Source organism: Melospiza melodia, unplaced genomic scaffold, assembly GCF_035770615.1.
Source record: "Melospiza melodia melodia isolate bMelMel2 unplaced genomic scaffold, bMelMel2.pri scaffold_45, whole genome shotgun sequence".
NCBI lineage: Eukaryota > Metazoa > Chordata > Aves > Passeriformes > Passerellidae > Melospiza > Melospiza melodia.
In genome coordinates, this window is record NW_026948772.1 from 2,379,511 (window position 1) to 2,405,175 (window position 25,665).

General features: G+C 52.6%; 1 pseudogene; it reads left to right on the forward strand.

The window, feature by feature from the left end:
• The first annotated feature begins 8,369 nt into the window (after positions 1–8,369).
• The window catches only part of LOC134434651 (hydrocephalus-inducing protein homolog), a 36,622-nt pseudogene continuing 19,326 nt past the window's right edge, over positions 8,370–25,665 (forward strand).

Here is a 25,665-nt window from a genome sequence, read left to right on the forward strand (position 1 = left end):
CCAATGACAGGGAATGTCCTCTAACAGTGCTGGGGCACAAAGTTACCTTGCACAGGTCATCTGACAGGGCCTTGCTCTTTCTGTGCTTCCTGTGTTTCTCCTTACCTTCCACTTGGAATTTTTACAGCATTTCTTTTTCTTTCCCCTTGATCAGTGCTGAAATGGGTGTTTCTCTTCCAAGTTTCAGTTTGTTCAGTGATCCTGTCAAGCCTTATCTTAGAAGCTTTTATCATGGAATTGAGTGTTAATTTCAGCAATTTTTGTGATTTTCTGTGAGATTTATGCAAGAGTCCTGTTCATTGGGCAATATTTAGGAAGGTACAAAAGAGAAAAAAGGATGTTCTGTATGTCAGTTCACTAGTGGAGTATTCATGCATAGAGAGAGTGATTAGCTGAATTTTACATCTGCTCCTAACCTGAAAGTGTAACAGGTAATTTGGGTAGAAATTAAAGCAAAATTTCTCCTTCTACCAGCCTGTATTCAAATGTAAAATAAATAGAGCGGGGTGAGAATGTCAGTGTTCAGTTCCTGAAGTGCCTTATTGAGGTGTTCTTAAAGTAATGGAGATAAAATCTGGGTGGGCATTCCTAATTTCCAACCACTCATTGTCAATTTCATTGACTCTGAAAACAGCAGAGATGTGCACATCATACCTGATCAATCCATTTGGGGATGTTTTAGGTTCAGATTCTCTGAGGCTTTAGATTTTTAGGTCTCTAGACAATGCTTCCAGGAATCTAAACAGCTTTCAGAAATTAAACTTTTCTTCTTTTTTCCTCAGTCTTTGCACTCATGTGCACCAGAGACCTTCAGTGAATGGATTCCACTCTAATCCATCTCCAAGCTGAATCTCCCAGCTGTGTTCACACTGGTGGTTTGTGTGTCTCTTCTGCACAGTGCAATTTTAAAATCTTCATTCCTTATTATCTCTGCCCTTCTTTTTCTGTTTTAGCTTGCAAATGCATGCAGATGTATCAGAAATGATACACCTAATTTCTGATGCATCAGTTCCTATCTAGCAATTTCATTTTATCCTGTTCTGATGTCATGCTAGCCTTCTATGTTTTATTCTAAGTGGACTCCTGTTTTCTTGCATGTGGAAGTTTTACAATGCAATGCTCTCATTCACCTGCTTTCATGAAACCCTTCATTAACATTAGCACAAGTAACTCTGTGATTCCCTTCTGCTTTGTAGAAGATTTGGGAAACTCAAGTCCTGCTCAGCTACAGAAAAACATACATAGTGCTTGGTAATTCCCCTAAGAGCTTAAGGTAATGGTAAACAACTGCAGCTTAATCATTTCACAGAAATTGGGAGAAAAGGCATTGCAAATATTGAGGAGTGTAGTGCAATAATGATGGGCATCCCTCAGTTATCCACACAGACTGATGTCACTGGCAAAATTCCCTCTTTTCCAAAGGTTTTCATTTGCTTTGGCTATACTTCATATGGCTGCAGGTCACATTTCCCTTGATTTAAGGAAGTATCTTGGCAGGTATTCTTGGTGATGTATCTTGCTAATTCTGCCCTTGGAGGAATTACTCAGTTCTGCAGTCCTTATTACACGCCCTGTTCTAAAAGACTTTTATGCTATTTTTCCTCTCTCTGTGTTTTCACACTTGTTCAACAAGGTTTTCTTTCTAAGAATATTAATCACAATATCCCAAAGGGTTAAAAAATGCTTAGATATTTTTTCCCTAAGTATTTATTAAAGAAAAATAATAATTTAAAAAAAACCTGTATGCATGCTGGATGTAAAATACAAAGAGAAATAAACTTGAGATTTCTCCCAAAAACCTTAAGAAAAAACCCCATGTATTCTATAAAACCCAGAGTATGCATCTACAAAATGGGCTTATTCTAGAAGAGAAAATTTGTGCAACAGTTCTGCACAGAATTCTATGCTATCAGGCTTTTTGCCTTTCAGGGGCAGTGCCATTCTCTGAACTGTAATGCTCTGAGCATGTTCTGCTCACCATGGCAGCTTTCTGCTCTCCCCTGGTACAGATCATCCTCCCAGCAAAGGGTCAGTGCAGCCACCACAACTCGCAGCACCTTCCCACACAGCAAGAACCTGAAGGACAGAGATGGCTTTCACCAGCTGCTGCGGGTTCTAATAGTGCCACCTCAGCTGCCGAAAGCCTGAATTTCTGTGTTGCAGCGTGTTAGTTTATTCAGTCAAATGTTCTGTTATATAGTGGTATGTTCAAGTGTTCCCCAAGTTATTACAGTTAGTCTCTCCCCTATGTTATGCCCTCCTACCCCAGTGTCTCTCAAGGAATCCCCTCCCTCCTCACCAGATTTTTCCCTGTCTGTCAAGACAACCCGGCCCCTTTGCCCCATCCCTCAGCCCAAACCCTACCCTTTGTTCCAGAAAGTTCTCTGTCCCTCACCCCAAGATCAAATCCCTATCCCAAAGCTCTCTCTTCCCCTTGTTCTGATTTGTTGTAGCCCTCAAAACCACACCCCGAGAGTCGCTTATTGGTTACTATATGGTGTCCACTCCTTGTTTTGAAAGATTTTAGAAACCTGTGCACAGGGGTGTTGGGGCTTCTCTGAACACCTGTTCCCTTTGGGAATTCTGACTTGCAGAACCTTCCCCCTGCCTCTCCTGATGAATTTGCTGCACTTTACCCCGCAGAAGAGCCTCCTGTGCTTCCTCCACTCGGTCCTCCAGAGGTCTTTACTGCTCGGCATTTGGCCTAGAGGTTCTGGCTCAGGCAAACCCTAACCTAGCCAGTTCCCCACTCTTGCCATTGTCCCTGGAGCATCACAGAGCTAGCCAGGGCTGCGGAGGGCAGTGACAGTGACCCATGCCCTGGCATGTCACAGCCCCCAGAACCACACCTGCCAGGCCACAAGCCCCAGCCCTCGTCCCCACTGCAGCCTCAGGGGCTCCTGGGCATCCTCACCCTGAGTGCAAAGGCAGCCTCAGGAGCCCCCAGGGCGCTCTGGATCCAGGCTGCAGACACCCTAAAGCCAGCACTGAAAGGGACATGGATGGGGACTGCAGCTGGATCTTCCAGTGCTCACCACTCCTGACTGCTCTCTAAGTGAACCCAAACCTCATTTGCAGCACCTTGAGCACATTGACCCTGCTCACCTCTCCTGGAACGTGGTGTTCCCACATCCTACACCAGCCCTTTGCAGGAAGTGACCAGCTCCCAGCTGCTCTGCTACCCTGGCCTTACTTTCTCTTTGCCAGCAATGAACTTAACAGATACACTCCTGAGAAACCTAGCACAACATTGGCTTCTCAGGAGCTCTTTGGCAAAACAAACTCCACTAATCCCTAGTTTTTGCACAGAGAAGGAGGTCCTGACATAAGGCACAGGCACAGGCAGGGCTCTGGCATACGAATTCCTGAGCCACAGGATTCCACCCATTGTTGTTCCTAGCTACTGTGCTGATATTTTAGAGCCAGTTTCGGAGAGGGGCTGCTGCTGACAGGGTAGGAGAATTTGGAGAAAAAAAAGGTGCGGGAGACAACAAAAAAAAAAAACCAAGAGGGAAAACCCTTAGAAATACAGAGTAGAACAGAAGTCCTTGGAGATGGTTCAATAGAAAATGCCAGCAGCAGTGAGCAGAGCCCGAGGTTGCTCACTGCCACCCCAGGGGCTCCTCAGTCCCCGGCTGGTTTGTGTCTGATGCAGCCCTGCCTGGAAAGAGCTCCAGGCTCTGGTGTTCCCAGCTTGCTCCAGGCTACATTCTTAGCAGCACTGAAAGAAGAGGTGAAACAAAGAGCCATTTTCTGTCCTGCCTGCAAACTCTTCTCCTTCAGTGCCATTGCCAGAGATCATCCCTCTGTCAGCTTGGCACTGTGCCTGCTGCATCCTTGTCCCTGTCCCTTGCATCAGCTCCTGCACATGGACACTCCCTGCCCGCACATCATGAACAGAGAAAGCTGTGTCAGAAGAGCAATGAGTGCATTTTCTTGGCTGTGAGATGCAAAGCTGTGTTTCGTGTCAGATACAAACAGGCGATGTGTGTATTTGTGAATGCAAAATGTGTGGACCTCGACAATGGGAGAGCTGTGAATTCTAATAATAACTGAGGAAAATAAAGCATGGAAAAAGGCCTTTGAACCTATCTTTTGTTTGCAATTAACCCTAGTTGATTTAGGTGTTTTGGAATTAAGGTGTTAAAGATGTTGCTTTTTGCTTGCATTTAATCCATAAAAAGCTCTGCAATAATAACCTTTTGAAGTATAATTTTAGAATATTACTTCTATCCTTGAAACTGTAGCTTTGGAATTTATATAAAGGAAATATGCTTATCTCACGCCTAATTGAAGCAGAGAAAAACAGCTTGAGAAAGGAAGATGAACATCACGTCAAGGGTTTATGGTTTCGACCAAAGGGAAGCTGGACATCACTGTTATGAGATTTATGGTCTCTGCAATTAAAAGGTGGACCCACATCTGGGGATCCGGACCCCACCAGATGGGATTCGTCTTTCTTCTTTCGGAAACTGGACCGTCACCATCTGGGGATACTCCTTTGAGATACATCCTGAGAAATTTAAATCACAGTAGTGTATGGAATTGTGATGTAATATTTTGGAATAAGAATTGCTGATGAGTAAAAGATTGGAAATAGAAACTGCTAAAAAAAACTGATGAGTACCCCTATAAATACCTGTAACCCTCAATTATCAGTGTGCAGTTGGAGGGAAAACATCTCCCACTGTACCCAGCACTGTATTGCTCACACTTTACCATATTAAATAATAAATTGATTGCTGCTTGAATATTGGCCGAGTCAAGCTTCTTATTCGTAACAATGACTCGGCCTTGTCTGTCACGGCTCAGCTGGCTGCACTGCTGGAACTCTGTAGAGGGCTGATCCGGGAAGCTCTCTTTGCTGGGGCAACCTGAGACAGCAGGGATTTTCCTTTTCTTTAAGATTTTTTTTCCTTCCCTTGCATTTTTTATCCTTTGTATAGATAACTATAGAATGTGTTATAATAGAGATAAATAAGAAAAATGTGTTATAATATACAGACTCTAAGGAGATTTCTTTGCTGCCTAGGGACCGCAGGGCATAGGGGAGGAGGGGAAAAGGTGCTTGTGCTCAGCCAGGTGCCCAGGGTCTGCAGTGGGCAAGGGGAAATGGCCAGAAGCCCCTTGGCCTTTGGTGGTTCTGCTGAAGCCTTTGTGCTGGTGACAGAGCGGCTGGGCAGGGGCCAGAGCTGCAGGGATCCCTGCCAGAGCAGTGCCTGGCAATGGCCACAAGCCCTGTGCCAGGCAGAAAGCGCATCCGTGTCCTCCTGCCCGGGTGCTGCTGGCTGCCTTGCTGAGGGCTCCCGGTTGCCTCTGGATGGGGCTGCTCTGGAGCTGCTGTGGGGCTGCGGCGCTGCTGCCGGGCAGCTTGGCCGGGCTGGGGCAGCCCCTGAGGGGCTGGGGCGCTGGCAAGCCCTGGGCAATGGGCTGTCAGAGGCCACCAGCAGCCCCCTGCCAGCCGCCTTGTTCCTGCCAGAGTTGACGTGCAAGATGGATCCCGGGCACTCTGCAACTAACACCATCAGTGTTGTTGGAAACTGAAATGCAGGGAAATCTCAGACCTTTGGTCTTGTCAGCAAAGCTTAGAATTAAACACAGGATTTGATCTGAGACCTTGGAAAGGGCTTCCAAACTCAGGTGCTAGAAGTGAGAATGCGGATTTCTTGCTTATTGCAGAGACACGGGGAGGAAAGTTGAAGTGGAGGAAAGTTTAGAGCTTTAGAGTTCAAGATCTAGAAAAAATCAAATCAGTTACAATGGTAAACAAGAAGTTTAGGATGCAGTGCTGTAGGTTTGTGTGTCATAGCATGATTGGCTAAGGAGGCTTACACTGTAGCAGGATGTGGGAACCCAGGAAATTCCTCTGGCTACCCTGCATGACTCGAGACCCTGTCAGAGGGCTCAGAGACTTTGACACAGAGCCCAAGATCCCTGTGCCTTTGATTCAGCCCTTGGAAAAAAAACAATTACCAACCTTGTAGGAAGATTGACAAGCCACAAAAGTTTAAGCAGAATGATAGTGAATTTATCACAGAGTGGAAAAATAGATTTTGGGGCGTTTTAGAATGGGGCTTCAGGGAGGAAGATGGAGGAATCTGGGCATGTCCAGCCTTTCTCCTTCTTCTTGACCTCTATCTTCTGCTGTGATATTGGCACTTTTAGGCTGGTTTAGAGTAGAAGCTCACTGTCTAACGTAGATGAGAGGTATTGGAAAGTAACTGCAAATATGGTACACGTAGTTGTTTTTAGTATAAAAAGATAACACCGCCCTGGGGCAGGCAGAGTGCCTTGCTGAGTGGACCTCGGCAGGACAGGAGAAAGAATTTTATAGATAATATACAATAAACAACCTTGAGACTGAGAAATGAAGAGCTCTGACTCCTTCTTCAACCGCCGGGCTGGGAAAAGAGACTTTCTACCTTATCTGGGGTCATTCTGACCAGCTAGAGACCCCATGAGCATGAGTCCATAAAACGAAATATTGGAGATTGGGTCCAAAACACAAATATCCTTGTTGGCCGTGTCTTCTTGGCCAAGAAATCCTTCAAAGCTCTTGTAACTACAAGTCTTGCGGCCCTGTGAGCCATGCGGTGGAGATGTGGGCCAAACTCACCCTTCCTGTCTATGTAGAAGAGAAGAAAAAGCAATGGCATCATCTAAAAAACTTGGAGGTCTGCTCTCTAGCTCGTTCCAAACTCCCTCAAATCCCCCAAAGTGGCATTTAGCTACAAAGAGATGACAGGGACTCTTAGTGCTGGCTCTTTGACTCCACAGCAGCTGCTTTAGAATCTTTCACTTAACCCTGTGTAGTCATGTGCCAGAAATGGATCATTTGAAGAAACTTTCCAAGCGACTTGCATGGAGGTTTGTTTGAAGGGTATTTGAGGAGAAAGGCTCCCAGCAGAGGTCTGGGCTTTGGCCTAGCTGTGTCCCCTGCTGATTGTGAAGTGTGCCATCAGCTGCAGGGCTTTCTGGGCTAAAAGTATCATCCAGTAACTTGGACTTGCTCTTTTAGGCCTCTAAGAGCTGGACCCAATTTCGGGCACATTTGGAGACCTCATCTGTGGGTGGATGGACCACCTAGGATTTTCCCAATTGCTGGGAATGGTTCTCCGGGTCCCTGGTGTAAAACGGGGCTCCCCAGCAACTGCGCATCTGCAAGATGATAAACAATTGTCTCGGTTTGAAGAGAGAGGTGCCTGCTAAGGAAGGCAGAAGCCTTCTCTGAAATGGAAAATGTAAATCTCCTCCCTTCAAATGATTGACATTTAGTAATTCAAATGCTCTCAGGGAAAGATATGGGGATAGGACTGAGCCCGCAGAGCCGGGCAGCGTTTGCTGGTGGTCTGAGCCCTTCCCAAAGATCTTGTGCGGGCTGTCTTAGACACCTGGGGCCAGGCATTCCTTCCAAGCTGGGCCACTTTGGCTGGGCTGGGGGCGGCCGCAGGGCAGAAGGCAGCGTGTGCGAGGGCCCTGGGTGGCACGCTGCAGCACGGTCTCGGTGCCATGGAACGGAACCCGGTGACCAAGGGCCCTTTGTGACACGTGGGAAATAGAAGCTTGCCCAGCTGCTGGGAACACACAACGGGGCAGAACGGGACAGAGCAGTGCCGTGAGGAGCCCCCGCACAGCACACTCGGTCCTGTCTGACCAGGAGCCTTTCCAAGGCGTTATTCCTGCAGCTGAGCTCGAGGCCAGACCACAGGACTTGGTGACCTGTGGCCTTCCCAAGGCTTCTCTTTTGCAGGTGCCCTCACAAATCCAGTCATTTTCATGGAGCAGAGACCCCTGAAAGCGCCCAAGGTGGCCTGGGGGGAAGAGGAGGAAGAAAGCCCTGGAGCTGCCCCAGCACATGAAACCAAAGCGGTGGTGCCGTCTGAGCTGCCGCAGGAGGGTGAGTGGCAGAGCTGGGCCACAGGGTTGGTGCCTGCAGCCAACTTGGCGCCATTCCATCTCATTCCATTTTATCCCATCCCATTTTCTCCCATCCCATACCCACGGACAGGACGGAAGAGGGGCCGGGCAAACACCCCGCAGGGGCCGTGCTCCATCCCCTGGGGCATCTCGGGGCCGTCCCTGCCTGGGGAGCGCAGGGCTGGGCCGTGCTCTCCGGCCTCTCCCGCAGCCCCTCAGCTCTGGCTGTGCTCGCTCTTTGCCAGGTGCAGCCCTGCAGCGCACACTGGAGCAGGACCCCGCCCGTGGCCTCTTCCGCAGCACAGCCCAGGTACCTGCAGCCACCCCCACCTGGGCTGGGCCTGCTGGCACCGCGCTTGGAGCATTCCCTGCAACATCCCTGGCTTCTTGCCCTTCTCCTACAGCTGGTTTGCAAATTCATCAAGAAAATTCGGGCGGAAGAGACCAGCACCATGGGTACTGGGCTCAGAGCGTATTCGCACATCTTCAAAACCAAGACCAGTGCTGCCCTGCTGGATATGCTCATAGAGGAGGGCTTCTCCAGTCCAAAGCAAGTAAGCAGCCTGTGGCCAGGGTTTCATCCTCCCAGGGAATTGCTTGGTCTCCCAAGCCACGCCTGCCGGTCATTGTAACTCTTTGAGGCCGTGGCAGTGTGGTGGGAAGGGAGGAACTTCTGTGGAGAAGCTGGTGACATTCCTCCCTCTGGCAGCTTTCCAAGTCTCCCCGTGCCTTCTCCAGGTTCCTGCCCTGGTCAGGTACATCCACCAGTGGCTCCTGGCCAATCAGTTTGCTGAGCACAGGCTGAACAGGACGCTGCTGGATCTCACTGAAGCACAGCCTGCTGACGCAGTCATGACGCTCCTGCGTGTGGCCCCATCCTGTGACAGGTATGGGGCCAACCTGCCCACAGGGCTCAGGCCTCCCCAGCCCATCACCCTGTACAGTCTGCCCCAGGTGTGTGACCAGCAGAGAGTTCCAGGGCCTTCTGGCTGCTCCCTTGGCCAGCCTCGGCACGTCAGCCCCCGAGCCTGCTGCCATGCTGCCTTGCTGCCCCTCAGGAGCCTGTCCCCAGTGGCCTGGGCTGCCTGGCTGCTGCTGGCAAGTGGCAATGGGCACAGGCAGAGCTGGCAGCCAGCTCAGGTCCCCACTGCTGCCCAGGCCACGGTGCTGTGTATGAGACAGAGCTCTAACCCCACAGAGCTGCTTTGACCATGTGGAAGAGCATCATGTGCTCGCCCAGGACTGCAGAGCCAGCACTGCTGATACTCCTGGACGTGCTGGGGAGCTGGCCAGAGCACAGCATGTGCACCTCGGATGGGGACAAAACGGGTGTCTTTGTCCTGGCTGTGAGTTTCTGCAACTGGCCTTTGCTGGCCCCAAGGCTGCCTCTCCAGCAGCTCTCCATCCTCCTTCCCCCACTGCATCTCCCTGCCTTAGGCACCGGCTGGAAACCCGGCCCAGGGGCAGCTTCAGGCCCCGTGCTCCCCCTGCGTCTGTCTGAGCCTCTCCCTCCCCTGCTCGGGCCCTGCCACACGGACACCTCGGCACTGAGCCCTGTCTCGGGGGGCTTTGTCTTTTGCAGGCAACTGTGGTTATGTGGAAGATCCTCCAGATGCCCTGTGTCCCACATATGGTGACGGTGTATTTGCCCCGCCTCTTTCTGCATCTGCTCTCCCAAGTGTTTTTCAGCACTCTGGATACGCCAGAGGAGGTCGATGCATTCTGGAAGGGATGCCAGGAGGAATACGGCCTTGCCACCAGCCCCAACAGGTGCTCCATCCCACTCCTCCTTTCCCTGCTACGTCCCTGGGCAGGAGCCAGTGTTCCCAGCGTGACCTGGGCTTTGCGGTGCACGCAGGTTTGCAGTGCGGACCCTGAAGTCCCTGCTCTGCCGAATGCAGCACGAGGATGTGGTGGTGGCAATGGAACGCAATTGTGGCTGGGACACGCTGCTGTGCGCTGACACCCACCACTATGCCGTGGCTCTGCTGGCCAGGTGAGACCCCCTTCTCCCCACTGCCTCTGGCATTTGTGCTCTGTGCCCAGGGAGCTCCACACAGTCCCCGAGGTCGTGGCCCAGAAGGCCTTGTCACCGAGGGATGGCCAAGCAGACTGGGAAAGGCTGGGAGAGGAGGGCACCTACCAGGAGCTGCCTCCCAAATAGTCCAGGGCCCCTTGCAGGATGCTGGGGAAAGACCAGACCTCTGTGTGTCAGTCCTGGCAGAGGTTTGTCCCCCTGGCCCACAGTCTTGGTTCCTTTTCCTCATGCCAGAGAGATGTGCTGTGTCTCCATCCCCTTGTGTTCCCGGATCGCTCGCTACCTGCTCCGGCTGCTCAGCACACAGGAGCCACGCTGGGAGCTGCCTGCCATGGCGTTCCTTGCGGAGGTGAGCCTGACGGCCAGCGCTGCCTGGCTGAGCTGCCTCCCAGCTCTCTGCCCTCTCGGAGCCGCAGCTGCCTGGCACGGTGCCCGCGGCCTGTGCTGCTGCCAGGGCCAGGCCCCATGTGGCTCTGGGCTCCTGCCGGCCGGGTCCCTGTCACTGCCCTGTACCTTTCAGGTCCTCGAGTTCCTGGACTTGAGTGAACGTGGTGCTAACAGAGTCCTGCAAATTTTGTCAAGGCAGCTGCAGAGCGAGTGCAGGGAGAGGCGTCGCCTGGTGCTCAGGGCCCTTCTTGAGCTCATTGAGGAGCCCTCCATGGTGAGAAGGGGGCAGTGGCTGAGGCTGAGCTGGGGAATGCGGCCGCTTGGGCTTGGCTGGGCTTTGGGTGCTGGGGCAGCTGCTCCCAGCTCTCCTGCCTCCAAGTTCAGCTGCCCCAGTGCTTCAGGACAGGCCTTTGGCCTCTGGGCCCTGCGGTGTTTCTCAAACTTGTGTTCCGCACAGACCAAAAAAATGTGGAGCCTGACTGAAAGTCTTGTGGACTTCCTGTGGGATGCAGATGGAGAGATAGTTTTCATGACAGTCATGCTACTCAGCTTTATCATCTTGGACAAAGACATGCTGATGCCCGGCCCCATCACACTGCAGCTGCTTGAGGCGCTCCTGCCACTCTTTGACCACGTAAGGCTCACTGCTCCCAGCCACGGCCACTGGCTGCTGCCCGGACACTTTGTGCCCTGTGGATTTGCAGGCCTGCGCCAAGCTGAGCCCCATGCAGCCGCAATGCTGAGGTCTTTTTTTCTTCCTTCCATACAGAACAATTGGCAGGTGCAGCTCCTCTCCTTACTGCTCTTCCAAACACTGGTGACTCTTCCAGAAGGGGAAAAGGAAAAAAAGGCCCTGAAGACACCCCTGCACCAGAGCCTGCTGCCCCTCTTCTTTCACTGCCACGATGAGAAGCGGCTTGTGGCACAGGTGAGGGCTCGTGCGCTGCTGCTGTCCCCCTGGCAGGGGGCTTATCTGCCTCCTGCCCTGGTACCTGCCGGGCTGCAGCCTCCTCCAGGCCTTGGCACAGGGACGTGGGCCTTGCACCCTGGGCTATGGGGCCATCTCTCCATCTCTGCGTTTCTGCTCTTCTCCAGGCTTCTCAGGAAACTCTGCTTTGTGTGGCCGAGTTCCTGAAGAGGAGGAATCTTGAAAGACTGGTGAAGAGGCAGAATCTGTGGAAGTTCAGCGAGTGCCTGGTAAGGACGGCCTGCAAGCCCCAGCCTCAGCCTGGAGAAGCGCCCTGAGCGCGGTGCTCAGTGTGTGCAGCTGGCAGCTGTGCCCGTGCCCGGTGCTGCATCCAGAAGCCGTGAAGGCTCTGCCCCAGGCTCCCTTGGGCCCAAACCGGGGGCCGATGGAGCCCCGGCCCGGCGGGGCTGCGGGGCTGCGGGCCGGCACCGCAGCTCCCCAGCAGCAGCCGGCCCTCTGCCTCTCCCCTCGGGAGCCCTTGGCCAGCGGCTGCTGGCCGCGCCTCAGGGCTGTGCGGGCAGGGGAGGCCGGGGCTGGGCGCAGGCAGCGCCTGGCCCAGGGGCTGAGCCCGCGCCAACTCTTCCCTCCTGCCGCTCTCTGCAGCTGGCAGAGGACAGGAGCCGAGCGGCCGAGCACCTGCGCCGGGCCCTGCACTACCTGCAGAGCCCACAGGAGCCCCTGCGAGAGGCGGCCATCAGGTTCATGGGTGAGCCACAAGCCCGGGCCCCTTCCCGGCCCGGCCGGCGCAGCTCGGCCCCAGCCCCGCCTGCTGCCCCGGCAGCGCCAGTGGGGCCCGGCGCCATGAAGCTCCGCCTGGCCCGGGCATTGCTGCTGCCGCCCTCTGGCAGCCGTGCCCTGGGGCGGCAGCGTGCGGCAAGGGCCGGGCTGAGCCCTGCCGGGCCAGCAGCCCGTGTGGCCACAGTACCGGCAGCGCCGGTGGCAGGGAGCTGTGCCGCTGGCGCCGTGACAGGCTCTGTGTTCACAGGCATGGCCGCGCGGCACCTGAGGGGGAAGAAGGAAGAGCTCTGGCTCATCTGCAACGGTGAGTGAGGGCAGCGGGCTGCAGCGGGGGCTGCTAGGGGAGCTGCAAGCACTGGCCCGGCCGCAGAGGGCTCTGCTCCCTGTGCGGACGAGGGGCGGCGTGAGGAGAGCACACAGAGATTTCAGGGCCACCTGGGCGATTCCTGGCCAGCAGCTTTGGGCTGGTCCCGTTGGTCCCTGCTCCCTCCTGGCCATGGCTAGAGCCGGCTGGGATGGCCCTGGCAGGGGGCTCTCCTCGGCTCCCCGCAGATCCGGGATCTGACCATGGCTCTGTTGCCTTCTCTTTCAGCCCTTGAACACCTGACAGAGGACATCAGCAGTGCCGTGTCAGATCTGGCACTTGAAACATTCTATGTCCTCCAGGCACTGCAGAGTGAGCGATATTCCGTCTTCCAGAGGCTGCAAGATCAGCTCCGCAGGGCACGGAGGACACGGCCTCGTCTGTCAGGGCTCGGCTGGCTGCACTGCTGGAGCTCTGCAGAGAGCTGATCCCAGAGGCTCTGTCTGCTGAGGCCACCTGAGCCAGCGGGAATTTTCCATTTCTGAAAGATTGTTCTGTTTCTTTTCTTCTATTAGTTTTTTCTTTAGTGTATAAATATAGAGTATGTTATAATACACAGACTCCCAGGAGCTTTCTTTTGCTGCCCAGGGTCTGCAGGGCATTGGGGAAGAGGGGGAGAAGGGTGCCATGGCTCAGCAAGCTGCCCAGGCGTGCAGTGTTGCAGGGAAAATGGCCAGAAGCCCCTTGGCCTTTGGTGGTTCTGCTGAAGCCTTTGTGCTGGTGACAGAGCGGCTGGGCAGGGGCCAGAGCTGCAGGGATCCCTGCCAGAGCGGTGCCTGGCAATGGCCACAAGCCCTGTGCCAGGCAGAAAGCGCATCCGTGTCCTCCTGCCCGGGTGCTGCTGGCTGCCTTGCTGAGGGCTCCCGGTTGCCTCTGGATGGGGCTGCTCTGGAGCTGCTGTGGGGCTGCGGCGCTGCTGCCGGGCAGCTTGGCCGGGCTGGGGCAGCCCCTGAGGGGCTGGGGCGCTGGCAAGCCCTGAGCAATGGGCTGTCAGAGGCCACCAGCAGCCCCCTGCCAGCCGCCTTGTTCCTGCCAGAGTTGACGTGCAAGATGGATCCCGGGCACTCTGCAACTAACACCATCAGTGTTGTTGGAAACTGAAATGCAGGGAAATCTCAGACCTTTGGTCTTGTCAGCAAAGCTTAGAATTAAACACAGGATTTGATGGGAGACCTTGGAAAGGGCTTCCAAAGCTAGGTGCTAGAAGCGAGAATGTGGATTTCTAGTTTATTATAGCAGAGAGACGGGGAGGAACGTTGAAGTGGAGGAAAGTTTAGAGTTTTAGTGCTGAAGATCTAGAAAAAATCAAAGTAGTTACAATGGTAAGCAAGAAGCTTAGGATGCAGTGCTTTGAGTTTGTGTGTCATAATTGGCTAAGGAAGCTTACGCTGTAGCATGAGTCCCTAAGACGAAATATTGAAGGATTGGTGGCAAAACATAAATATTATTGTTGGCAGTGTCGTCTTGGCCAAGAAATCCTTCAAAGCTCTTGTAACCACAAGTCTTGCGGGCCTTGTGAGCCATGCAGTGCAGATGTGAGCCAAACTCACCCTTCCTGTCTATGTAGAAGAGAAGAAAAAGCAATGGCATCATCTAAAAAACTCGGAGGTCTGCTCTCTAGCTCGTTCCAAACTCCCTCAATCCCCCAAAGTGGCATTTAGCTACAAAGAGATTGCAAGGACTCTTAGTGCTGGCTCTTTGACTCCACAGCAGCTGCTTTAGAATCTTTCCCATAACCCTGTGTAGTTATGTGCCAGAAATGGATCATTTGAAGAAACTTTCCAAGTGACTTGCATGGAGGTTTGTTTGAAGGGTATTTGAGGAGAAAGGCTCCCAGCAGAGGTCTGGGCTTTGGCCTAGCTGTATCCCCTGCTGATTGTGAAGTGTGCCATCACCTGCAGGGCTTTCTGGGCTAAAAATATCATCCAGTCACTTGGACTTGCTCTTTTAGGCCTCTAAGAGCTGGACCCAATTTCGGGCACATTTGGAGACCTCATCTCTGGGTGGATGGACCACCTAGGATTTTCCCAATTGCTGGGAATGGTTCTCCAGGTCCCTGGTATAAAACGGGGCTCCCCAGCAACTGCGCATCTGCAAGATGATAAACAATTGTCTCGGTTTGAAGAGAGAGGTGCCTGCTAAGGAAGGCAGAAGCCTTCTCTGAAATTACTCGGGAGGTCTCTGCAATGGTGCTGTCTCTCATGAATTAGGAGAAGGTAAGTGCTGGCACGCGAAGCTTTAACACTGTGCTGGAAGAGGAGAGTGCTGTCATTCCCCCAGTGTACAGCAAAGCAAGTTATCTGCTGCAGCACATGCAGAAGAAAATGTCTCAGCACCTTCTTCTGCAAGATGGTGGAAATCTTCCTGTGCTGGGAATTGTCCCCAGATTTTGGCCAGGCATTGACGGTGTCTATCGCAAATGAGTTTCCTTCTCTTGAAAGCTCTGGATTGACAGGAGTGTTGAGGGCTGTACAGTTCTTACCTGCTCTCGTGCTTTGCCTTGGGTCTATACCACAACGTTGTGTCTCCTTGGTTAATCTTGGCTCCTGGTAGGAATCTCTGCCTCTCTCAGCCAGTTTGGCTCCCTTTGTGCAGCTCACTGGCAAAGCTCAGGGGCTGAGCCTTCTGCACTTTATGCTGGAGTCACTTCTCTTAAATGGCATTGGCCCTGCAGGAACCGTGTTCTGCAAGAGCCCTGCAATCAGAGTGATGGAGCAGAAGCAGTGAGAGGCCTTTAGGTGCCACTTGAGGCTCCTGCTCAGCTTCATCCAGCTCTGCTCAGCTTTTCCAAAAGCAACAGGGTGCTCTGCTTTCCCTTTGCAGAAGCACAGCACATCCAAAGCCATGTGCTCCTGGAGGTTTCCACCTTCACCTGAAGAAATTGGGATTGTTTTGTAGTTTCCCAAGAGAGCTGAGAGGGAAAAAGTTGAAAAATGTCAGTTGTGTTCCACTGTAAAGAGGAAAACTTGAGACCATTTGAATTTCAGTCAGGGAAACATTTTCTCAAGTGAGGCTTGTGCCAAGAGTGGGCTGGTGGGAGGAGACAGGAGGGAGTCCAAATCATCTGGTTTAGACTTTTGGAGAGCATTTTGGTGCTCAGGGGTTGATGATATCTATGTGCTAGGAAATGCATGTGTGCTGTGTCTGTGAACCCCAGAGGGCAGAACCTGGCCTGCTGGCTGCAGGCAGGAATGCCCAGCAGCCCAGCCTGCCTGTACAGGCAGCAGGAAGCCCTAGAGAGCCAAGATTGGCTTTTCATACTGGAACCACACTGTCAGTCAGTGCTGGTCCTGTTTCTCCAGGCAGCAAATGCCTCTGAAGCCCCATGGTCAATAGACACCGCCTGTCTCTGTTTCTGTCATTGTTGGCAAGCTGGTTGCTCTCATGGTTTTATGATTCTTCCTTGCTGCTGTACTGCCCATTTAAATTCTCTTTGCATCTCCTTGTTTTAGGGATTGTCTTGCTGTGTTCATTCCTTCTTTTGCTTTTCAGGTTTGCTTTTATTCCCAGTAAGACCACAGTGTTTGGTCTCCTGTCTTGCTGCTCTGCCTGCCTGACTGTATTCCCAGAAGTTCCCTACCCAAACCTGATCTGCTAGAAGGGAATTTCTTCCTTGCCCCACAGTAATGTGCTGGTTTGCTTTTAGGTAGCACATTCCCCCTCTGGAACATGACCACTTCGTGGCTGTGTGCAGGCAGAAGCCAGCAGGTTTTTTGGCCTTGTTGAATATGCAGGTGACTTGGTTCAGGTGCTGTGTCTCCATCCTGCTGGTGCTGACCTGCTCGGCCCTTCCTTCCCAGCAGGCACTGCCCAACTGCCCCTGGCCAAAACGCTGGAGCCAGAGAGAAGGGATTCAAGTTCAGCCTTGTGAATGATGTGCCTGTGCCTGCTCAGCTGAAAGTGCTTTGGAAAAGGGGCAGGGGAGGGATGTTAGCAGGGCATGGACAGGTCTCCTCTTGTCCTGTTTCCACAAGTGGCAAAATGATAATTTCATGTCTTTGCTGCAGTTTCTTCACGTGGTGAAGGTCTCCATGGAGAGCTCCCCTTACTTCCAGCTGGTGAGCTCCAGCGATGCGTACCGTGCCGTGCCGCCGGGCACCTCTGTCCCTGTGCGCATCCGCTTCAGCCCCAGCAAGAACAAGGTGAGGCTGGAGGAGCCAAAGCACACAATGATCTCCACAGCCATTGTTTTCCCTGCACTCTGGCTGCAGCCCATTGCGTGCTGTGAGCTGGGCTCCAGGCGTGGGCAGGCAGCCTGCAGCCAGTCACACCTTGGCACTGCTGGCAGGCACTGCAGCCAGGCCTGACAGGCTCTGTTTCCCCACCCTGCACATTGCTGAGCATTGCCAAGGGAAGATGCACAGGAAAGAGGATGAAAATGACAGAGGGCTGTTGATAGATGTTGGGCCATCTCTAGGTCCAGTGGAAGGGGTTTCATTCTGATGGAAAACACCAGAGGAACAAAGAGGTCAGAGAGCTTTCCTCCTTCCTGGACTGCCAACAGCTTCCCTGCCTGCCCCTGGGCTGGAGCAAAGCCGGTGCTTTTTCACCCCCTCTGTTGTGCAGCCTTGCAGCTGTGCTGTCCCAGAGCACAAGTGAGCATGGCACAGCTGCAGGGCCAGGGCAGAGGATGTGCTGTGCCCGTGAGCCCGGCCTGGCACAGGCACACTGGGCCCTGGGTGCCTTTGGTCAGCAGGAGGTTGCTGAGCTGCAGGGCACTTGGACACCTGCCTGCAGGAGCTGGTGTAGGGCAGGTACAAGCTGCAGCCAGAGCTGTGAGCCCAGAGCCCGTGGCAGTGACACTGCTGGGGCTCTGTCTTCATGCCTGTCCCTGTGCTTGCTCTGTCAGCTGGCACCCATTCCGTGCCAAAGGTGCTTTTGTGGGGAGGTTTGAACAGCAGTGCTGAGGCCCTGGCAAGTCTGATCTCAGTGCTGGGATCTGGAGGGTTCATGTTCTGATCTGGAGGCTTGTTCATACAGAAGGGTTGAGGGCATGGCATGGAAGGGAGGAAGCCTTGCAGGGAAACAAAGAGAGGCCCTTTCCAACAGCATCCTGCTACCTCTTAGCACCGTTCTTCTCCTGACTTGGTTGGACAGGCAAAGTTAGAGGGGAGTTGTGAGCCAGCTGATGTTTCTGCACCAGGCCAGAGGTGCAGGATGTCTTTGGGTGCAGCTGTTTTCTCCTCTTCCTTTTGCTGCTTAGAGTCAGTTGAACACTTTGTCCTATTCTCAGACAGTGGGAATATAGAACCCTAAAGAGCAATGTCCTGTGTTCCCCAGCTCCATGTTGCTTAGAAGGGGCTTAGGAATTCTTTAACATCATTAAAGTTTAGAGTAAAAATGATGGTGGCCTAGGGCTGTTATCTGTATGACCCAAGTGACACAAGAGCTTAATGCCACTGAGAGATTTTGCAAAGTGCACTGGTGCCTTTAAAATGTGACATAGTAGTAGAACTTAGTGTTCATTTGAGGGTGCAAAAGGTAAATGGATGCCCTTGAAGGGGTATAGGAAGTGGTTTTTCTTCTGCCATGGGCATGGCACTAAATGTCCTGTGCTGAGCCAGTTTCTTTTCCTGCAGGATTATTGCCACAAGCTGGTTCTGCCTCACTGCAAGGGAAAGGATCGTTGTGCCAATTCGAGCCATTGGTGCCCGAGCTGTGCTGGACTTCCCTGCCCAGCTGGACTTCTCCAAGTGTCCAGTCAAGGTCAGCACCCAGCAGACTCTGCTGGTGCGCAATGTCGGTGCCCGGGCAGCTCGGTACCAGCTGGGCACCCAGAGGTGAGGCAGCTCATCTGTCCCTGTGCAAACACCTTTGGGTGAGAGCAGAGTTGGGAAAGAGCTACAGAAGGAACCAAGCATCGGATCTGCTGCCCTGCAGCCTGGCTGGAAGTGAGCAGGATGGAAGGCATCTGCTCTTGCTTTCAGTGGCCTTGGAGCTTTCTGTGTCACAGATTTCCTGGAGGCTGCTGGAACATGTTGGGAGCTGGCTTGCACCCTGCTGAGCACAAGCAGCTTCTGAAATGCTTCCTCAGCACTGTCAGCCAAAGAGAGCCATTCTGTGGGAGGCCACAGGCACGTGGCTTTGCAGTGGTCCTGGAGGGGACCTCTGGAAATCATATGAGCAAACACACTGCTCAAAGCAAGACCAGTGTCTGGGGGTTGCAAGGTGCCATTGGGAGACATGGACCTGTCTTTAGATGCCATACAAGAAAACAAACATGTCAATGGACCTAGTTATAAAAGCAGAAGAAAACAACCTTTTAAAACCCCCTCCATACCTTATCTTTTCTGCCTGTCAGGTGCAGTAGTGATTCATTGAGAGGATGGATCTAACAGGATGAGAAGTGTCTTAAGGAGCAGCTCACAATTAACAGAGAAAAGCCCAAAATTTAGCTTTCCAGGCCTATCTCTTGGCAGTGATTTTCCTATGGTTCTTACAGTGTCAGGGATGTCTCCTTCACAGCTCTTCTAGCTGTGGGCTCAGGGAACAGTTTAGTGGTGTTGGCTGAAATTCAGAGGCGTTAAGTTTAGCTGTGGAGCTTGTGTCTTTGGGTCTTGGGGAGCCAGGTGTGTGTGAGAGATGACTGCTACAGCAGGAACAGAGGAGTCTGGTGGGTAGAGCCCAGGGATGCAAGAGATGTGGGGGCTGATTTGCACTCAGTTTTCCAGACCTGACAGCTGAGTCCTGAACTTGGCTGGATCCTCTTCTCCTGATAATTTGAAAAGAAGAAGACACCTTCTTTCTCAGGCAAGCCCTGAAGTCATCCCTGGAATGTTATTCCCATTCTGCCACCTGAAGGCAGGAGCATGTAACATGGGGCAGGAGTGGGAAGGGAATGGAAGGTAGTGCTGAAGCGTGGCCAGGGATTCCCCTAACTGGCAGCTTCTCTATTGCGGTGAAATTTCTGGCCAAAGACTAAGAACAGAATGCTGTGCCTTGCCCCCAGCAGGCCCTGATCCCCCCAGCCCCAGCAGAACTGCAGCAGTGCTGGCATCAGCCCCGGGGCAGATGCAGGAGCACGAGCACTGATCTGGCTCTGGGGCTGCTGGGGCCTTGTCTTTCCTCCCCTCCCTCCAAAGTCTCACGTCCAGCACATGAACATTGCTGGCCCAAGGCTTCTCCATCAGCCAGCAGTGATGTTCTCACCAGTGGCAATGGGAACAGGTCAGCCCATAATTACAGCAAGAGGTCCTTAAGGAGCAGAACCTGAAGCGAGTTCATCAACTGTTACTAAGTTCAGCTTGCCAGATGTTCTCTTTGTTTTTGTGTGTGATGCATTCATCAGCAAAGTCCCCAGAACACATTTGAAGTGACAGATGGACCAGCAACAAAGCACCAAGGCCAGGAACTTTTGTTTCCTCGCTGGGGCTGTAGAAGGGCACAAAGCCCAGCAGCTGCTGGGCAGAAGCACATTTCCCCTGAGCTGTCCCTGAGCATCAAAGCACAGAGTCTTCTGTTTGTCAGGCAAGAGCTGTTTACCTGGTGACTAAATCCTGATTGCTCCTGTTAAATCCAAAGTGCACCAACGCATCTGCATCATTATTTCCAACACATTGCACAGAGTTTCTCTGCTGGGCCAAGCAAACAGTTACCAGCCTGCATGACAGCCCAGAGTCCCAGACTGCATTGCTGGTAAACACACAGAAACCTCCGGTTCTGCCTCCTTGATGTGCTCCTGCTCATGGTGCTTCATTTAGCTGGGACTGGACCCTTCAGACTGTAAATGGCATCGTCCTTTTGGGTTTCCATGTCACTGTATTGCTCTAATCTGTATTCGCACTCTTTCAGAGTTTTGATTGCTCCTTTTCTTAGAGCAGCTTTCATTGAAATGCTTATAAAAGTTGCCCTTTTTAGGCTAAATCACGATGTTTTCTAGGTAAAATAAACCAACGAAGCACACTGCAAATTCAACAGGAACTATTCCTTGGTCTTCAGGGAAAAGTTCCTTCTCCCTGTCTGATTCCTAGGCTGTAATCTCCCAGGACAGGGAGTGCCCTACCATTTGCATCTCTTGAGATGCGATTTATAGGCAGCAGGAAAAGAGAAATTCCTGAGGCAGTCAGTGTCAAGTTGTGCATGCAAATAGCTCTGAACCCTCTCTGTGCTTTTCACAAACCATTCTCTGATGGGATTGCTGGCAGTGGGAGCCTTGAGGCTCATTGCAGAGAGCTGGATGCAGAGTATGGGGAGCTGAGGTCATTTTACCCCCAGGATGTTGTGAGGGCTGGATCTCCTCAGCAGTGGCTCAGTGGCTGTTTGTGATCCTGTCTGTTCTGTCTCTTGTGCTGCCTGTGCTTGGTTTGCTCCCTGCTTGCCCAAGGGAGCTGCAGGGAGCTGCAGTGCAGCAGGAATCTCATGGCCAGGCGTCCCCAGGCCTGACCCCTCTCTCTGTGTTGCAGTCCTTTCTCCGTGGTGCCGGCCACAGGAGCTCTGGGCGCTGGTGACACCGTGCAGGTGACAGTGGCATTTCACCCGCTGGCCAGCGGTGCCCCTTGCGGCTCCCTGGCCGTGTGCTGCAGCTCAGGTGAGTGCTGGGCCCTGCAGGGCACAGGACAGTTCTGCACATGGCTCCCTGCTGTCCCTCCCCTGCATTGCCTCCAGAGGTGCCTCCCCTGTTCACCTTTACCCCAAAGCAAACTGAGAACTCCTTGGTGTTTAGGGGCTTGAGAAAGGCAAAGATTTTTGACTGCTGTTTTTCTGGGACTTGCTGAGTGGAGGAAGGAGGAACTCTGATTCTCCACTACCATGTGGCTATGCCTGGGTGAAGTTTTGTTTGATTCCTGGGCAGTGCTGTAGGTGAGGTCTCCATCAGACTCTCTCCAATGCAATGGAATTCTTGCACACCTCTGTCCCATATGCTGCTTCTCCACTGGCTAGCCACAGATCCTTTTTCTATGTGGCCCTTACACATAGATGTAGTTTCTGTCTAACAACATTTTCAGGCCCTCAAGTTCCTTTTGTGTGACAAATCAAAACAATTTTTTCCCTGTCCCCATTTCCCAGGCTCTTCAAGCTGTTGCAAACCTCTCACATCTATCTCCCATTAGATTTTTAGACTGAGGGATCCCATTCAGTCTTAATGTAGAAACTGCTCTGTACTCACTAATCTTTCCTTTGTCCCTTTCTTATTTGATTTGCAATGCTCCAGCTTGGTTTTTCAGATAAGAACAGTATAAAATATTTAAAGGCTGATGTGGCTGTGGGTTTGGACAGGGAGATGATTTTCACGGTGCTCATTCTGTAGTGGTTTGTCAAATTACAGAGCCAGGCTGGTTGTGTTTCCTCACCTGTGTCCCCTCCTGCTGTGGGCTGTCACTTCACTTGTTCCTCTGGGCCTCCTTTTGCTGCCCACCTGCCCCCAGGCATATTTGCTGGTCAGCAAGAAGGGATCCAAGGGGTCTGGAGAGACAGGAGTCTCCTGGGATGCCCAGGGAGAGCCTGGGCAAGGCAGGACTGAGCAGGGCTCCTCAGCCCTGTCACCTGAAGGACTTGGATGCAGAAATCCCGGTGATCTGAGTGGGTCACCGGAGCACATGGACCAATCTCCCTGTCCATCCTGTCACCTTGGGGCCAAATCTCTACAAACACCCTCAGAAATAAGGTGTTTTAGGAGGTGCCCAGGACATCCTCACGCTGTACACACAGAGCTGAAGGATGTGATCAATGGACTGGTCCACAGAACTGCTCCTTCAGCGCAAAACTGGGACACTTTCTTCTGTGCCCTGTGCTTTGCTCTGTTCCTTGTGCTTCCATCAGCCAGTGAGCTGAGCAAAGACTCCCCTTTGCTTTGTTCCAGGTGAAGAAAGAATCCACACAAAGCTCCAGGGAGAAGCTGTAGATGTCAATGTTGGGCTGAGCACAAATTCCGTGGAGCTTGACAAGACTTTCACCACCATGTCAAGCCACAGAACACTGTTCATTGAAAACAGGAGTAACATCACAGCCCACTTCCAGTGGAAGGTTTTTGCTACTGAGGAAGAAGAGAATGAAGAGAAGAGGAGGTTGGTTTGAAAGATGCATTTCAGTGAGATACAGGCCCAAGACTGAAACTAACGTGTTGCCTCAGGGGATGTTGGTGCTTTTGAATGGTTTAGGCCATGTAAACCATGCCCAGCACTGGGGTGTGTGTCCCTGGGCTTCAGGAGCTCAGCACTCAGCATTCCAGGTCATTTATACTCCAACCAGGGATGGCATTTTGGGAAGGAAAGTTTGATTGTGATGACTGGATTTCCTCAGGTTCTAATTGGGCTCTTGTCTCTCTTATCTTCTTTCTACATGACCTGGCAACATCCTTAAGCATTTCCTGAGTTGCCAGTCCCTCTTTCCAAAGGTGATACACCCTCTTTTTCCCCCTTAGTTCCTTCAAAAGCTCCTTGCCCATGCGGGCTGGTTGTGTGTCCCTGTGCTGCTGTCAGAGAGGTTTTGAGCTCTCAGAGCAGAGAGGATTTTTTGTGAGAGAAGATAGTGCAGGATCCTTTCCCTCTCAGGACATTCTAGTGCCATGCACTGGGATGGGATCCAAAAAGCTCTGGCTCATGAAAAGGTCTCTCCAGGAGTTTGCTGTCTCCCTCTTGCACAACAAAGTTCCTTCCCCTCTCAGAGCCTCAGTTTTCATGCATATTGCATATAAAAACTTGAATGTCCCCGAAGGAATTTGGTGCTTGAATTAATCAATTTCCTGTGGAAGTGCTCTGGGATGCTCCTGTGAAAGGCAGAGTAGGGAACTGGGTAGGTCCAAAATGGAAGAAACAAAGAGTGATGCTGGTAACACGTAGCTGCAAGCTAGCTTTGTCTCCCCTTGCCAGGGAAATGCTGCAGTGGGTGCTCTGTGATCTTTCTGTGCCCCCCCGAGTAGCTCAGTGGGAGGAAAAGCCACTTGAAATGGCTGGTTGATTCTCCCTCAGCTGTGGCAGAGGCTTTGAGGCAGGAGGTTCTCTGGAGGGATGCTGGCTTTGCAAACCTCTGCCGAGCTTGCAAGGGTGGAGTGAAACTCCCTGCTGGGCCAGGGAACAGCAAGTTGTCCTCTGATCCCTGTGGGACCCTCGTGGCTTGGGCTCAGCCTTTGCTGGGGAGCTGCTGCTGCTCCTCCTCAAGTGCTTTGCTCTCCTGCGCTCACACTTCTCTCTGCAAATCTGTGCCTCATGAAACCATCTGCTGGCCTTGTCTCTCCCTGGGGCTGCAGGCAGTGTTTGCTGCGGCCACCCAAAGAGGTGTCCCAGGAAAACTTGCCAGAGGAGAAAGAAACAGAGAAGGTGAAGGGCTTTTGTGGAGATCACAGTGCCCTCCTGAGCAGCATGGTCCAGGAGAAGATGGCAAAGGTGCAAGACGACCCTATGCTGTTCTCTGATGACATTTTTTTTCATTGAGCCAATGGTAAGTGATAGCTGAGAACATTCTCTTCCTCCTTCTCTTCCTCCTCCTCCTCCTCCTCCTCCCACCCACCCTACTCCCTACACCCACCCCTTCCCCGGCTGCGGTCACTGGGCTGATCCTCAGCTGGCTCCATGTGCTGGCAGGGAGGACATGGAGTTTCTGTTGAGGCAGCAGGTATCGCTGCTGAAAGCATTCGTGCCCTGCAGGCTCCAGGCAGGGCTGGGAGCCTGACAAAGCCTAGCTCTGCTGCCAGGCTCGAGCTCAGGGCACTGCCTGCGTGTCCTGTCAGTGTGGCAGGGAGCAGTTCTTGTAGGCAGGGGCTCCCCCCACACGTGGGGCTCAGCAGAGGCTGTTGGAGCACTGCCAGCTCACACACTGACCTGAAGCTTGCAATTGTTCCCTGGCAAAAGGAGGCCAAATTCAGCCCAAGGTTAATGACAGAAATGCCAATCCCTTCCTGTAACCATGCCTTGCACTATTTCTGAGTGTCCCTTCCAGCGTCATCTGTGAGCCTGGACACAAGGGTGGAAGGTTGAAATGGGCCTTTGGAGTTGTCCTGCACACAGGGACAGAAAACCTTTTCCTTTTCTGGTGATGCAAGCAAATTGCCACATGCTCCCATCAACCAGAGCCTTGATTCTGAGTACTGGCATTGTGAGAGATGATGAATGCCTGGTGTCTGCACAGTGCAACATCCCTTCTCATCTTGGAGTAAACCCTAGAATAATCCCAGCCTCTGCTTTCTTTCAATACAGGTTAAACTAATATTTTTATTTCCAAGGAAGGGGATCATGTTCTCTTCTTGGTTACAGCTATGGCCCATCTTAGGCCAAGAGCCAGCAGGGCACAGTGGCAGTTGCATCCCACTTTAGCTGACAGCAGCATGATGTGCCCAAGAGCTTGTGTCAGAGCAGCAGGAATATTGTGGAGAGTGGGAGCTGATCAGCTGAGCATTGAGAGCTGTGTTGGGCTGGGTTGGAGTGTTTCCTTGGCTCCTTGTGTCATTCACTCATCACTGATGCTCTAAACAAAGGCTTACAGGAGGGTGGTGAAAACAAGCCATGTGAAGTTTGCAGAGCAATGTTTTGCTGTCTCTTTCTGCTGTAGGAGGGAGAAATCGGGCCGAATTGTTCAGCTGAAATCAAGGTGACCTTCAAACCCCTGGAAGCACTGGAGTATGGAAGTGTGGCTTACTGCAGCATCTCAGGTGCAGCTCCTTTGCCCTGCCTCTCTCCCCCTCAGTGAAGCCATGGTGCCAGCCTGAGCCCACTGGGCTCCCATGGAAGTGCTGGGAAGAGTCCCTGGTCAGCAGGGCAGTGCTGGCACATCCCCCCTGGCCCTGCAGCTCCCAGGGAGTCTCCTGTGCCAGGCCAGGGCTCAGAATGCTGTGTGTGCCTGAGTGATCCCAGAACAGCCCAGGCGTGCAGGGAGAGGTTTTCATGCCATGGCTTTGCCAGCATTCCCTCAAAGGCCAGAGAGCTCCAGAGCAGAACAGCTTTAGTGAACAAGCACTCAGCCCCTGCAGGCCTCCAGGATGGCTCCATTTGCCATGGATCCATCATCAGGAAGCAGGAGCTGAGTTAGAAATGGGCTCCCTGAGCCTGGACCACCTCCCAGTGCCCAGAGAGCAGCAGAGCAGAGGGGGCTGAGCCCCACTGAGCCCGGGCTGTTGGTAGAGGGAGCAGCCTTGGCCAGCAGCTGCTTCTCTCCCTGTGTGACAGTTGTCACCTTGCAGCTCTCAGTCTGTGGCAATAGAACACAGTGCTGAGTGTCACAAGGGGAGCACTTGGGCAACAAAGTCCCGTGCTCCTGGGCCAGGGAGTTTGGGAATTGCCAAACTCTATAGGAGCTTTGTGCCTGCACTGAATGGATTTCAAA